Source organism: Nymphaea colorata, chromosome 11, assembly GCF_008831285.2.
Source record: "Nymphaea colorata isolate Beijing-Zhang1983 chromosome 11, ASM883128v2, whole genome shotgun sequence".
NCBI lineage: Eukaryota > Viridiplantae > Streptophyta > Magnoliopsida > Nymphaeales > Nymphaeaceae > Nymphaea > Nymphaea colorata.
The window spans coordinates 19655343-19669751 of NC_045148.1; positions in this window are offsets into that span (position 1 = coordinate 19655343).

Consider the following 14409-nt stretch of genomic DNA (forward strand, 5'->3'; position numbering starts at 1 on the left):
GACCACTAGCCATGGTTTTACCTTCGGCTGTGGCCATTATTCGCAACAGCCACAATTACTTGTACATTAGCCATGGAAAAACCGAAAAAGTCATGGCCATTGTAATTATTCTATATATATATATATATATATATATATAGAGAGAGAGAGAGAGAGAGAACATAAAAATAAGTAATTATTCTATAAAAGATATTGTTTATACAATTCAAAATTATAAAAAAGTTACATAAGCATATTTAAAAATAAGTGTATTTGAGCACGCCTGATTCTTTCTTATCAAAAAGCTCCACAAGCCATTTCCGGTCAAAATAGAGAAAATAAATAAATAACACGTTCTTACATATCTAGAAATTTTCTGGTACAATAATTGTCATTAATCCCAGAGATTAGTCTGGTGAAACAATTCTATTTTCTCATATTAGCAGCTTAGCATCTGATTCTCCCAGAAACAATTCTAATTCTCTCATATTCATGTAGTTTAGCTAGCCTTGTATCCAAACAGTCAAAAAGTTTAAGACTAATGGAAAGGGGCATGTGAAAGAACATATCATCTCTAGTAGAGTAAGGGAAATTTCATAAATAAAGCAGAACTATGTTGCACGACTGACAAATAACTAGTAGAGACATATAGTACTCTATTTGGGCAAGCAAATCTTGGCCTGCCCAGAAAGGTCCTATTTTTTCTGTCATCAGAAAACAAAAGAGAAAGATAAAGCAATCTTCATCTCAGAATCAATTCCTAAATGGCTAAATCCCCAATCCAACTCATAGATCATGAAGAAGGCTAAGATCTTGACCTCCTGCAATCAAAACAAAAAATGGAGGATTGAATGAAAAAAATGAGTACTTACAGCCAAGATCAAGGATCCGTGAAATGGTTTTAGAAGAAAAAAAGAATATGACAAAATTGCTCTAAAATACTTCAATTTATTAGAAACTGAAACAAGAAGACAAACAATTGGTTCATCCAGAAAATTAGTACCACATAGGACCAAAACATGCAGTCGAAACCAAGCTTATGAAATGTACCAGCCAAAAGAGCAAATATCTCTTGCACAATTGTCAGGAAATAAAACAGGCCTTGTGAAGCTGATTGCAAAACTCTAAGGACAAGAGAAAAGAACATAATGCACAGAAAAATGTCTTTAAGAATGCCTGGTTGAAACCAATATCAGCAACATTTCTTTCAGTATGCTAAAATGCCTGGTTTATTGGACCCATTACAAGCTTCAATTCAAGAATAGACCACAACCCGTTGCTAAACAGCAACATATTTGATGCATAGTCACATACAAAATATATTTCGACACTAACATAACCTTGATAGATAGTAGATTTTCAAATAGAAGTTGATTGGTAATGCTGGATAAAAGATGAGGTGAACATGATGTCAGTGTAATATGATATATTTACCTGAAATTATTAGATTTGGAGTAAGAATTGTAACAACTCCGGATTCTAGACCAATTGCATAACAATTTCTTTAAGTGTGTAAAAGTAGAGTGCAGCTTAGACTCTAAATCAATAGTTTTAAAGCACAACATAACAGAGCATATCCTTCTATTTGAAAGAAGTTAAACCTTGCTTGCAAAAATTTTGATTTACCTTTTATCTTTATGCTCCTGAAATTTTATAATACTCCTATATGGCCAAATACATTAGTAGAGTTAAAAGCCTATGAACTGCATCGATGTCTTAAGAATTTAAACATGTCTTTCTTGAACCAAACGAACAAGCTACACTATGTCTGTGTTAGGGACCAGGTCCTGGATCACAGGTCAGGGCCATTAGACTGACCCCGGAACAAGTATAAATAAGGGTTGCGTAGCTGTAATTAGGGTATCGCAGAAATTATTGGGTGTTCCTCTGGGAGGAGAAACCCTAAACTGGAGATTAGGGATGATTGTGTGCATGGAGCTTGGGTTTTCCTCTTGTAAGGGCTCATCAAGGTTAGTGGTGGATAACAGTATGTAACATCAAATTTCTATATTCTTTCATGCTTACAGTGACATGTACAAACTTGTACACAATGAGTTAGAAGACCTTTTCATGAATGGTAAGAGAGCTGAAACTGCCTCTTGCAGATGATTAGACGTAAACTCCTGGAGAAAATAAATTTTCACCTTATAGGCTTGCCCCTGAGATGATAAAAAAAATTTAGCATGTGGCAAGCTATTGTAATTCATTATGAGACAAGGACCAGATGTTCAAGTTAAGGCCTTAAGGCTGCTAAAGATGGATAGAGAAGGAACCATCACACAAACCTCCACAAAAGAATGACAATTTTCTTACTGGAAAGTCTCCAAGGAATATTTGTTGTTAAGGTTTAGGGATGTACAGCCATCGCTAACAATGGTATATGTTTTTTTTGGGCCATCATGTATGGCACCTAAGCTAGATACATGAGCATCACAAAAATGCTGTGATGAGCCTTTCTTGGTCCTCATTAAGCTTCTGATTGAGCCTTATTTCAAGGACTATTCAGATAGAACTGAAGGAACATTTAATTTTCATATTTGATGTTGAAGACAAAAGAAATTAGATACAGTCAACTGATGCACAAAGCAAAGTCTTTAGTATCCATTCCTTTTTTATATGCGAGTTGAATGCACTCTAACATTAATCATATCAGCACAACAACAGATAAAGCAAGAAGAAAACAGAGGAGCCTCATCATTCTTAAATAAATTATATGATCTATATTTTAGTTTATGTAACTTGTCAAAATCATATGATTTTTAACATAGCAAGTGTTTAAGAGCAACTCTCTACAAAAGATAATGAAACTCATAGAGCAAAGCACCGTGAGAGGCTGCAAAGTGCAAACAGGTTAAAAAACTTCACCTTGCTTCCCCACAGCATAAATGGCAAATGGATCCAATAAAAGAGTTCAGTACTTTAGACCATTAGCCATTCTACAAATCAGAGATGTGTCTACCACCGTACTTCATTTTTCATGGCCTATAACAAGCAGATATGAAATGGTCACCCATCTTTTGGTGACAAAATTATCCCTTCATTTCTAGCTTGTCTAATGTTGAAAAACTCTAAACTAATAAGCTGCAAGCATTAAAATGCCAAGACTTAGGTACTTGAAAAACTGCAGCATAACAAGCAAGTCCCGATGCTGATTCCTTGACAACCAACGCAGATGGGCCACAGGGAATGCTAACAACTATATGCCTGTGAACTTTTTTGCTTATCAATTTTTTTTCCTTCCACAGAAAATAACTCTTCTTTTCAGTTCTTCATCTTTTCTTGATAGACCGAATTTATGGTTGATATGATAGTGTGACAACTGCATTTCAGGCTTTTCAGCTGTTAAAAACAAATTGTAGACACTTGACTGTATGACCTTTGTATACATCTATCGCATTTGTATTTGCAAATTGACATTTGATGCAATCATTCTTTCTGTGCAGGGTAAGAACATTTTGTGCCATCTGATCACTGTGCGAACTTCCTTTGAAAAAGCTCAAATACAATGATCTCTATCCTAAATGCATACACTTTCATGCTTAACATGATTCATGTCCACTACCACCAACAACATCAGGAGCTTCAATAAAGAACATATGCAGGACAACATGGATATTTTCGATTTACCCGCCAAGAACTGAAATCCAGAAGTAGATACAAAGAACAACTATCATATTTTCTAATTTCTAAAAAAGCACGAGGACAAAAATCTAACAGTAAAGAGAAAGTACAAAGTCGAAAAGGAAAGATAAAAAAAATGACACTGTGGCGGCTTTCATCTCATGCACAAGCTCATCAAACCAATTATTGAGCCCATTGAATCTATTGATGTTCTGGTGATCTTCCCAAGTTACTTCAGGCTCCATTCCATGTACGTAATCATAGTCCATTACTACAGTAGGAAGCTTCTTGCTTTGGTGAGTTAAAAATTGCACCAAGGCAGCCACATACTTCATACTCATGCACGACATATCTAACAAATTCAGTAGGTATGAATAACCTCATGAAGCAACGAACAACAAGGTTTAAGCGACGCAATGAGAAACAATGCACAAAACACAAAAGAGATCTGTCGCATTCCTCGGCTTAAAGCCCAAAGCCACAGCAATGAAGGAAGCTAGGGTTTTCTGAACAAGAGAGAGAGAGGATTGATCCTCATACCTCCGTGCTCCCCCATCGGCAACACTGACCCTTTTTCTGCTTCTGTCTATCCAGCATAAGTCGTCAAGTGGAGGAAGTCTCTCTCTTTAACATCTCCTTAATGTTTGCCCCATGAACAAATCCACTGGCATTCTTGATGGCTGTCTGTAATGGCTAGATGCCTTGAGGCTGGCTGAGAAGAACTCTACAAGCGAGAAAACGACATTGCTTCCGATCTCGTGATCTAGGATGAGATCGCGTTCGAGTGGGCAGGGGAGGCGCCTCTATTTGCTCTCCGCATCGACAGATGAGGGAATCAAGTGGAGGAAAGGAGTCCTGGCTCTGGAGGCCTGGATCTCTTGTACTTCTTCTCATTGGCAAGAACCTCGTGATGTTGAAAGGCTGCAGAATGGGGGAAGCACGGAAAGGCGATGCACATTCACGGCATCACAGATGCGGATCCCTCTTTCTCTCCTCCTTGAAAATATTTGCCTTCTCTTATTATCTTATACAAATATTCAGCTAGAAGAGTTACGACTTTTACCATTTTATCCACCACAGACCTTTCCATGGGAATGATCGTGGCAGAAGCTATCTTTCATTGTAGTCGACCCACGAGCAAGCTGAACCAAGTAAAAGAGAATCGAGGACAGGCCTTGACGCTCTGCTGGTATATCTCCCATGAAATACATCTAGAAACACCAAGAAAGAAATCTGACTCAGGATCCCTCAATTCTCCCATGAGATAATGAATAACACAACAAAATATCTACAAAGAACACAACACTGCCATATGGATAAGAGAGCAAGAGATGACCCACCTTGTCTCCTGCAAATCGCTAAGATTGAAGCCCACCAAAATGGCGAACAAAGTAATAGAAGCAACGATGGCGTTGAAGCCCTGCTGGTATCTGCGTATGAGCCATGAGACACTGGAGACACCCGACGCCCCTATGTCCGCGAGATTATCATCCCGCTCCTTCGGATCCTCGCTACCGGATGAAACTGGCAGCGGCGGCGGCCACCATTAGCCTCTGCACATACTCTGTCATTCCCAAATGACATCCCTTCTGCACACACTGGGGGGTGGGGAAGAGAGAGAGAGAGAGAGAGAGAGAGAGAGAGAGAGAGAGAGAGAAAGACCGTAGGTCGGCGCACATATGATCAAATTGGTGAATGGCTCCATTTGACTTCCAACGGCTCTATAGTCGTGCCATTCGCAGAACTTACCGCCTCCACGACTCCACGTGCTTTGGTGGTTCAAATTTAACACTCTCTCCATTCATCGACATGTTAACTGAAACCCGCAACGCACGTCGGCCGTCGGCCGCCGGCCACCTCCGACGACCACAATTGATGAGCTGGGTTTTAGGCACAACGCTGTGGTGATCAGTTTATTAACATTACATCTCTCCATGTGCTGATTTGCAAAATGAATTAGAACTTGATCTCCACTGGATATGGGCTACGACTGTGACCGACAATCTAATGTTGGCATTCATTCAAAACATTCTGTTCCTCTCTTGCCAATAATCTAAATCCAAAACAGCATCACTCAAACTAATCCACTATTTCTGTTACAAATGCGCACGCACAAACATACCCAATGCATGGATAACGTCTTGTAGTTTTAAACGGCGAAGTTGATCGAGCAAGTGTGAGGTCCAAACATGTGATATGCTGTAGAATGATTTAGACATCACGAAATGAGAACACATGCTACTGTGATTGCATCACATAGTCACAAATAACGTCTGGAGTTTTAAATGACGAGGTGTTTCAAAAGTATAATAGGGTGAACTTGAAAAAAAAATACAATAAATTTTTGAAAAGCTAAAAATAAGAGAAAAAATAAATAAATAAGAAACTAATAACACCAACATCAAAAGATAAATAGATTTACAACAAATAAAAATAAAAAATGAAAAAAAAATGTTTAGGATTTAAAAAACTGAAAAAACTAAAAAAAACGAGTTTAAAACACATGTTCTTAGTTTTTAACGTTTTTTCAAAAAATGTTGTTTTTTAAATTTTAAACAACTATTTAATATATCACATTTAAAAAAAACATGTTTTCTCTAACTATGATCCTAAATAATGGACAGATGGCTGAAATATAATACATGAAAATAGTAAGCAGTAACGTTGAATGTAATCCAACCGCAAAGTTCACATGTTACATGTTTAATTTATTTCGCATGCAGAAGATCTAGAACCGGGTACGCGATCAAAGTGAGATTAACATGAATTCAGGACTACAATAAGAGAGCCATGGTTTCAACTTTTGGCGCCCTTCATTGAGATCAGCCGATGTAAGGCGGCCTGGTTCGGTGGGTTCGGGCGTAAATTCCATGAACCAGTCACGTTTCGGACGCGGCCAATTAACGCGAGCATACAACGGAAAGGAAGTTGTGTGTCGATGGCGAGGCGGCCAGAAGAGAAAGAAAGCAGCGTCCTTCGTTTGTCCACTCGGGAGGGAATGGACAGAGCGGGGCGGGACAAAAAAACAAACGAGGAAAAGCAAAAGTCATTCAAGTGTCCCCGCTGTACGGGCGAACCAAGTCCTGTCCCGCCTCATGGAGGTAGAAAGCACGAAACCACATCCCCGAGACAGAGATTCGAGAGCCTTCATGCCATGCGCGCCCCACTCACCCCAGCTCACATGAGGCTGTCCATCGTCCCGTCCACCACCTCTCCTGTTCTTTCAAATACATATATATACATATTCAATTTGATTCAGATCTAATTTACTTTTAAACAATTATCATATATCTAATTCCCTTACATTTTGAAAATAGGCTTAAAATAGGCCAAATTTGAATGTAAAAATCAGATTCCGTTTGTGCAATCGGATTTTGGATTTGGATTTAAATATGACTTTTTTTTTCGTATTTGAATTCAAATATGTGAATATAAAAAAAAAATATAATTAAAGGTATTTTTGATTTCGAATTCAATCGGTTGGCATCCATATGCATAAACATATAATACTTTTATCACTTTATGATGTGCAACGGCGGCCAGTACAAATTATTATAACAACGTTTTTGTTCGTCTTCTGCAAATAGCGTCTGTATATATACATATATAGCTGCGTTTTGGAGATTACTGTATTTATTTGTTTGAATCACATATCCAAACAACTACATGGTTAAAGGAATAGACTGAAATCTGATTTGCGGATCTGGTTTTATGAGGATTCAAAATTCAATGCTCCAACTGTCTATTAAAGTTGGAGGCTGAAGTGGCCAATCGGTCACTTGACAGCCAAAGTTACATGATCAGATTCAACACCTTCCTACTAAATGGTTGAATAGCTGCAGATTATAATTTTGTTGCTGATGGCACTATAAACCGCTTACGATAAACTACTGCTGAACCACAAACCGTCAGTAATGCTCATGTGACGATTATATGTATAAGCCAAAGTTGTCAGCAAAGCCTTACGACAGCGTGGGCCATGGTCCCATCCCAATGAATTGAAAAATAAAATTATATTGAAAAAATTGAAAATTTTTAATTGCGGAATGTATTATTTAGATTCTTAACCCCATCAGAATCTAAAGGTTTGAAATCTTGGTCAAGCCCTACACGTAAATAGTAAGTACAAAAAGTTTCGTGGAGGTCGTTTTATTAATCATTAATTATTAATATTTAACTATCTAACAACATTTTCAACATCTTGTCAACTTGATTTTTTTTTTATTTTTTGATGTCATTTCCATACTCCCCACCCCCACAGCTCCCACCTCTCTCTCTCCCCCATATAATAGATCCAAAGTGATAAATCAGGAAAAGAATTTTTGGTGCCCATTTTTCTCATTTCATATTGGTGCCCATTAAAATTAAAAAAATTTAGAATGAATACTTCGTAGTCAAAATTTTTTAATTCAGCCGGACGATTGGGTAGAGTGAAACATCACCTGAAAAGCATATTGATTGAAACATTAAGTCATTAAAAATTAGCTTTTGCAGTTTGAACGTGCATCCTAACCCTTTTGTGGGCTTTGCTCATGAAGTGACATGACGGCAATTCAAAGTTGCGAGTGTTTCTTCCTCTTCATTTATTGGCTATTAGAGTGCAAGTTAAAGAACAATCCCCGTGATTGACGTGTGGTCACAAAGAATGAATACTTAAGGATGTTTGATGAGACCAGGATTGTGGATTTTGAGAACCTAAATTTTTATTTTTGATGAAATAGAAATTGTATTATCAAATAAAAAATTTTGATTCTGGAATTATAGGTTCACTCTTGAATCTGAATTCTAGAATTGTGATTCTAGGGGTCGAAATTTTAATTTTGGAATTTTTCTATCCCTCTTTAAATACATGTCACGATGGTTTTAATTCTTCAATTCCAAAATTATTTATGTTTTATCAAACATGTCAATTTCAATTCTGGAATCAAAATTTTAGACTATCAAACACAAAAGGAAACTAACTTTGGAATTTTCGTTTCAATTCAAGTTTGAGCTGGAACTTCTGTCTAAAGTTTTAATTACAGGATAAAAATTATGTAAGACACTGCTTTCCAAGAAGATGCAGTAAGAGAAACATGAGGATACTCGCTCATCATAAATCTTTTTCTTGGTTGATTTGAATATCAATTTCATATTTCTGGCATACCACACTCTCCTTTGGAGTTTACGTAATTCCCTCGTTATGTATTTTCACAAGCAGGAATGAGATTAGACAGATTCCTACCAGTTTGAATGCCCACGGAATTGGCATGCACTTTTCCAACTTTTCTTTTGGCCCTTTTGAGTGACAAGTTAAAACTCATTGATTTAACAACCAAGGGAGGCAAGACAAAAGAGATCGTCATGTATTAGTTAGTTTCCTGTCATGTTTACATGATACAGACATGGGTATATCTTATTAGAATCAGATCCATTTACATCTATAAACCTGCTGACGTAACCCGATTTTAATAAAAATACATGAAATATATAAATTCAATATATATATATATAAAACATTTATAATGAAAAAATGTGTAAAAATATAATAAAATTATATACTATACATATTATTAGGCCGAGTAGGGCCCAACCCAGAATTTATCGAGCTGCCTCATGTTTGCCCAGGAACCAAAGCCCATCAGGTACTTGGCTCGATGTTCGATACCTTGGCTTTTATTTGGTTATAATTGCCAAGCAATTGATGGAAACCAAGCTAAGAGAGTGAACTATGTTCTTAAAACATCCCATGGCTCATTTCTTCTTGGTCTCATCTCTTAGCTTGGTTTCCATCAATGACAGTGTTCCAAGGCCTTTGATTCGGTTAGTTGGGAGTTCCTTTCAGACCTCTTCACTCGTCTTGTTTTTGGTCCATCGTTTCGTCAGTGGATCCTCTCACTCGTCATTGGGGCCCAGCTTACGGTCTCCTTCAATGGGTTGTGTGGCGAATTTTTTTGTCTCGGTCACGGCCTCCGACAAGGTTGTCCGCTATCACCTTTGCTTTTCAACTTAGTTATCGAGTGCTTTTCTGCTTTATTTCGTCACGCGATTGTCGTTGGTTTCATCACTCCACATTCACTACCTCACTTGCAGGCCTTCTCCACTCTCCAATATGCAGACGATTTTCTCTTGTTTGGCACTGCTTCTCGCCAACAGATTGTGAGAACTTGGCTCATCCTTCGAGTTTTTGAGCTCGTCTCTGGTCTTTCTATTAATTCCTCGAAGTGTCACCTTTCTCTCATTCACGCGGATTCGGCCACGGTGCTTCTTGCAGAAGCTTGTTTTGGGTGCAAGGCTGCTGGCCTGCCCATGGACTACTTGGGTCTTCAGATTACATTGTCGCCTCCTCCTTTTGGGATGGTGTGGAGAAGAAGCTGTCGGATCGCCTCCATTGTTTGTAGGAAAAAATGCTTTCCCTGTCAGGACGTATTACCCTTGCTAAGCACTGTCTTGCATTTATCCCGCTTCATGCTTTGGCGGTCTTTCGACCTCTTGCGGTTGTACTGAGAAGGTTTGACAAGATCATTCATAATTTTATTTGGGATGGTGATCGCCCTTCGGATTGTCTTGCGCGTTTGGATATGGTTGCTCTTCCGCGTCATCTTGGGGGTACTGGGATTACCAACCTTAGTCGGGCGTGTGAGTCATCTTTTTGTTCTTGGTGGTGGCGTTTGGCAACTGAGTTTTCTCCAATCTCCTTTTTCATTTGTTCCAAATATGACATATCTTCCCCTAGTGATTGGAATATTTTCATCTCTCACACCTCTCCTTCACACTTTTGGAGCGGTCTGCTTTCTGCCCTTCCTCTTTTCCTCCGCCTTGCTGACCTCCCAATGCTCGGCCCACCCTTTCTGGCCTCTTTCGTCTTCCCGTGAATTCACTTTTTCTTCTTGTTACCTGGCCTCCTTTGGTTCTTCCGTTGTGTCGCTTCCACCCCGGTCTCTTTGGTCTCCTAGTCCCTCTCATCGTGCTGTTGCTTTTGTCTGGTTTTTCATTGCTGGTCACATCAATACTTTTGACCACCTACAGCGTCTTGGTATTAGTTTAGCTAACCAATGTCCCCTCTGTTTCGCCGCGGTTGAGTTTCGGGTTCACCTTTTTATCTCTTGTCCTTTCTTCTATAGTGTCCTTACCTCTGCATGGCCTTCCTTCGTTAACAACCTCTCAAACCCACCATCCATTCGCCTTTTTTTCATCTTTTGTCTTCTTACCTGTCTTTTACCTGGGGTCGTGTGTAGAGGTTGTGGCTCATTTCTTCTTGGTGACGCATTTGGGAAGAGCGCAACAACAGAGTATTCAGGAACACATTCTCATCGTCGGAGTCTGTGGCACGCCTTGTGCAGGGAGATGTTCATTTTGTTTTTCGGCTACGGTGCCATCCTTCGTCTACTGCTGGGTGACTCTACTGTTCCGTCTGTCCACTCTCTCTCCATCTCTCTTATTACGTTTTATTGTGATACTAACTTATATATTCTTTTTTTATATTTCGTTTCTGTGGTCTGCTTATGTACTTAAGGGACTTCTTGTCCCCAAATTTTGCTATATATATTTCCATTTTATCGGCTTAAAACATTTCTCTTTCTCTCTTTTAATTGGTCTATGATCTCGATTTTGGTGCAAGTCTAATTTCATTGTCAAGTTCTACCATTTCTGCATGTTCAAGCTTCGAAACCCACTCTTGAACGCAAACTCGATCATGGTCGCAAGCTAGGAAAGGGAAAATGACTGACCTCCTTGTAAAGCAATTAATACTGTGAAAGTTGAGTTCATCTCGTATCGGAATCCTAAACGATACGTCATATTGGCCGATACATATCAACCTCCGTGATCAGCCTTTAATAACGTCGCCTGTTTCGTTCCCGATTTTTGCAGTCGGTGCTCTCTTTAGTTTACAATTCCTAAACATAACTATAACAATTAATTAATCTTGTTAAGTTTTACAAAATTGTCATTTCCAGGCCTACATTTTTGTTGATAAAAAGGATCATACATATCATTAAAAATATCAAGCATCGGCTTGAAGTGAAACTTCCGTTAACAAGTGAAACAAAAGAACTTCAGTAATATTCGATCTAACCGTAAGTTATATTTCCAATTTTTTGCTGGAATTTTCTTGTTTTTAACAATAGTTTACTTAATTCAAGTCCTTATTAGATAGTCTTTATGAAGTGTGTGGCTTTTGTTAATAGAACTAAGCCTGGCATCGGGCTGATCCAACATTTAAAACTTTGGCCCGGTCTGAACCGACTCCAAAACCCAATCTTGAACCCTCCATAGGCCCACCTTGATTAAACTAAAAGTTTATTTTTAATATAAATAATTAATTATAATAAAATATTATAAATATATAAATTAATAAAAAAATTTAAAACTAATTATCAGACCCGATTCGAGTTTATCGGTCCATTCAGGCTAGCCCGATAACAAGTCGAGCCAGGTCTCATTTTTTTTGGGCCAGGGCTCGAGCCCTAGCCGGGCCGGGCAGCCGGCGGTAGCTCCGCCGCTGCCATACTTAATAGAAATGCAAAAGTAACCTTTTTTCAAATTCTAAATCAAAACGTACACGCCTATCAAGTTTCCTTTCACTTATGGCCCCTGCTTTCAGCTGGTATAATTAATTTTTTTAGCAAATAGAGTAGCAGTGCCATCCTTCATTTCTGATTTTGTTTTGAGAAAAAATTGTTCTTGGATTTCTTTTTCATTTTTGACATGATTTTTTTTGTTACTATATATTATATTCTTTTATCCATGAAACTTACGCTTTCCTACACATCGCGTAGCTACGCCTTGCTGCACTGGCTTAGCGCTCGCCTTCTTGTGCTTTACAAGAAGATCACGCCTCGTGCTGCTGAAGCCAACGATTTGTCGCCTACCAGTCACTCGTCCAAAAACAGTGCACCACATTCCTTCGGGCTCTACAAGAACACTTCATTTGACGAATGTCAGCCTGCGCCTACTGTAGAATAGCCAGCATGACTGCTTGTATAAATTATTGAAGATTTCTCAAACTGTTTGAAGATCTTGCATACCCAAAATATGTGAAAAATATTTCCCAAGCAGTCATGTTAAAAGGCCGCCATTTGCGATGATCATTCTTTTGCTCGATGAGCTTCACAAGTTCAATTATGCCAACGAATGCACAACATTTAAATCACATGTTTAAAATGGTTCTTGAGATGGACTCATGCATAAATATTTCAAGCATTATTTGTTTTAGCATTCTTGGCTGGTAAAATTTTAAAGCACTTAATGGCCTTGATTATTTCGATCGTCCCAATAGCAGATTGTCGTGCACTTTAATGTAACTGCATATGAAAATATTACAACGATACCAATTTTTTAAGCGAATAGAAAAAATGGTTTAACTTTCGAAAATTAACAAATAGGCAATATTCAAATTTTGAGAGAAATTATCAGATAGCCTCCTAATGAGATAAGACATTAGTTTTCAATATAAAACGATAAAATTATTCTTAGCAAATTAAAAAACAGTCCTCACGGCTGAAGAAAGATATCTTTGTCATTTTGTAACTTAATATTTTCTTTTAGTAGGCTCATTGTCAACCAGCTTATGCAAGCCATGCATTTGTATTCTTTGAACTTATTTGCCATATAATAATCAAAATGCTATTTATTGTCTGGTTGGTTTTCTTGATGCCATCATATTGATTGATGTGAAAATTATATTGCTAAGCAAGGAAGATGAACAAAAATTACTAAAAGGGCAGAAAAATCAGGTCGGCAGAACGCTTCAAGAATTTTATAATTCATCGTCCAAAACATAAAGAACTGAGAATATAGTAAACATAAATTTCTTGATGTGCAAACATGACTTTCAAAGAAGAATCTCAATCTTCCACTAGCAAACATGATTTTCAGCTTCATTGTGAAATTCAAAATTTCACTTACATTAGAACTATTAGCACAAAATTCAGGGACAACTTTGACTTTCAGGAAGGGAACTCATAAAGGTTGGATGGTAATTAGACTTTTCTTGAATGGTTATTGATATTGAAGGTCAATTATTAAGGTCAGACGAATAGTTCAAAGTGTTGACCATACTAAAAAAAGTTCATGCCATTTTGTCCAAAGCTCATTACTTTTCATAATCACACTCCAAAGATGCTTTTGAAGAAACTGAGAAAACTGATAAACTGGCAAATAGGAAGGTGTACAATGTTGATCTCATCATCAGGGTATGAGATAGACATACCCTGATGTACAATGTTTCTTGGCCAATAAAATTTTATTGTCATCAAATTTCTATATCTTCTTTTCCTATTTTTCACAGATATACATCTATGTATGTACGTATAATTTTAAATGACTAAATCATTTAATGGACTTGATTATTTCAATTGTCTCGATAGTAGGTTGTCATGCACTTTTGTGTACCATTATAAGAAACCCCAATTTTTAGGAGAATAAAAAAAAATGCTCAACTTTTGAAGATTAACAAATAGGCAATATTCAAGCTTTGAGAGAAATTATCAGATAACCGCCCCCTAATGAAATAAATCACTAATTTGCGATAAAAAATGATAAAAATATTCTTCACAAAAAAATCATTCTTCTTGGCTGAATAGAGATATCTTTATCATTTTTGTAATTTAATATTTTCTTTTATTAGGCTGAATGTCAACCTGGCCAAAGGTTGTGTTTGTGGCGTGTGCTCATGCACGGCATGCATGTGCATTGTATGTACTTATTTGCATTGTAACAATCAAAATGCCATCTATTGTCCGGTTGGTTTCCTCGATGCCATCATATAGATTGACGTAAATTGAGAATCTAATGAATATAAATTTCTTGATATGCAGCAATTCAGGT